The sequence below is a fragment of the Tribolium madens genome, unplaced genomic scaffold, assembly GCF_015345945.1.
Source record: "Tribolium madens isolate multiple individuals breed KSU strain unplaced genomic scaffold, Tmad_KSU_1.1 Scaffold_91;HRSCAF=231;Tcas5.2_LG7, whole genome shotgun sequence".
Lineage (NCBI taxonomy): Eukaryota > Metazoa > Arthropoda > Insecta > Coleoptera > Tenebrionidae > Tribolium > Tribolium madens.
The window spans coordinates 943,860-946,317 of NW_025401063.1; the positions used below are offsets into that span (position 1 = coordinate 943,860).

The 2,458-nt window shown below is 28.8% G+C and overlaps 1 protein-coding gene across 1 annotated transcript in view; it reads right to left on the reverse strand.

The window, feature by feature from the left end:
• LOC123011703 (zinc finger protein 609-like) overlaps positions 1-2,458 on the reverse strand; it is a 62,637-nt gene that overhangs the window by 51,764 nt on the left and 8,415 nt on the right. The window contains exon 2 of the mRNA XM_044409287.1: positions 441-588. The gene's annotated coding sequence lies outside the window, so the exon portion shown is untranslated. The remainder of the gene's footprint in view (positions 1-440; positions 589-2,458) is intronic.

Genomic DNA, 2,458 nt, shown 5'->3' on the forward strand with positions numbered 1-2,458 from the left:
AGGCAAAAATAACATCATTTTCAGTCCATTTTCTTATTTTTTTGGCTTTTTCTAACAAAAATATGCAAAATAATTGTGTTTCTAGCTGAAAAATATACATTCGCATTCGAAAAAGAGAAAAGGAAATTGTCATTTTCGACTGTTTAGTAAAATCTGGTATTTTAACCAATTTGGTAGAGTTTCCATTTTTTTTTGAAAAAATTTAGCGAAACAATCAAGTTTTTTGTTTCCAAAAAAGCACCAAAGTATGTATATTAGAATTGTGGCATTAAATTCCCCAGATGTGGTAAAATTTCACCAAACCTGACAACACTGATGCCAGGCTATTATTACAGCAATGTTTTTTTTTTGTTTTCTTTTTTTCCGGAAGGAGAAAAGTTCATGAAAATGTCACAATGTGCGTTTCCGGTTAGATAATAGTCGAATCAAAATCAACTTACCTCGAGTAAAGCCACGTCTAGAACAGCGATGCAATTACAAGTTCTACTTTTACTCCATTAAAAGGTTAGATCACAACATTCATACACCACTCAGAAGCACTTAAGACACGACGTTTTGCACTTTCCACGCATTGTTGGAGGAACTCACCTGAAACAGAAGAAGAAAAAAATTGTTGAGTGAGTTATTTGGACAAGTGCCTAGGGATAATACGGATTGTTATAACCGCGATTCCGGTTTGCTCGGCATTTCCGGTTGAAAGTATGATAAAATTGCAAGATGATGGAATTTTACGCAACGGCAAAACGGCGGTATTTCAAAGAAAATGCATAGTTTTATTGACTTTAATAACAATTCACACAAAAATTGAAGCTGGAAAAGTGGAAAAATCATTTTAACCATTTAATTTAGCCCAAAATTTGAAAAAATTATAGAAAAATCGCACGTTCGAGCCCGGGTTGCGCCAACTTTTTTTCAATTTTTTTCCCCCAAAAATAATAATAAAATTGAGCAAAATAGTGTAATTAAGCACCAGGCAAGACATTGAGGTTCAAATCCGGAGCAAACCAAATTAAAATAAAAACGATTATAGTTAAAAGCAACAAAACAAATGCAACGACAATGATAACCAAGTTGATAACATCACCGTCAATAATCGTAAAAGTTAAAGCGTAATAACACAAGTGCAATAAATTTTAATGTTTTTATTGTTACATTCGTGCATTTTTACTTTTTTGACTAGATATTTACCACTGTTTTTTATTATTCACAATCACTAGCGATTCCTAGCTTTTAAAGGTCGCGAAATTTGTCATTACATCCCATGGTCGGGAATTAATTTATGAAGGATTACCAAGGTTGCGAGACAATTAAATGTCAAAAACTCATTTATTTGTATAGAAACAACTTCGATACAAAAACTAATATTTCATTACTTAAACAAAAACGTAATTATGAATAAATAAACTATCAAATCTCGAACTTAATATGTACTATTTAACTATTCTAATTCAATCATTAGCTCTCCAACACATTATAAGTTATTTTAGGAAGTTTTGATAAACTTGTAGATTTTTTTTGGAAAAATCGCTCATTTTTAACTTCGATTTCAATTTACAAAGAAAGTGAAATTTTGTTGAAATTTTAAAGGAGTTCTCGATTATTTTCTAAGGCGATTGTAATATACTATTWAATTTTTAGTGTTTTACAGTTTTAATAAACTGACAAATTTTTTAGAAACTTCTTTGGAAAAATCGACCATTTTTAACTTTGATAAAAATGTGTGAAATTTTGACGAATTTCTCAGAATTCTTCTCGATTATTTCCCAACTCAATTATAATATACCATTTAACTTTTCGTATTCAATAATCAGCTCTCCAATAAGTTATTTTTGAAGTATTTTAGAAAGTTTTGATAGACTTGTGGATTTTTTGAACTTTTTTTTGGAAAAATCGCTCATTTTTAAGTTCGATTTCAATTTGCTAAAAAGGTGAAGTTTTGTCGAAATTCTAAAAGAATTCTTCTAGATTATTTCCCAACTCRATTGTAATATACTATTTAATTATTCGTATTCAATCATTAGCACTCCTATGTAATACTAATGATTTTTAGAGTGCTTTAGGGAGTTTTAATAAAAAGGCAAATTTTTTGGCTTTATTTAAATAATCGCCCATTTTTAACTTCGATAAGAGTGAAACTTTGACGAAATTTTTTTTGATAAACTTGTGAATTTAAAAAAAAATTTTTTTTTGGAAAAACCACTCATTTTCGATTTCAATTTTATAAAAATTTTGTTGAAATTCTCAAAAATTCTTCTCGATTATGTTAACTCGATTGTATATACTATTTCGCATTCAATCATTAGCGTTCCAATAAGTTATTTTTGGAGTACTTTAGGAAGTTTTGATAAACTTTTTTGAACTTTTTTTCCAAAAACTTCGATTTCAATTTTCTAAAAAAGTTAAATTTTGTCGAAATTCTTCTCGATTGTTTCCCAATTCGATTATAATCTACTATTTA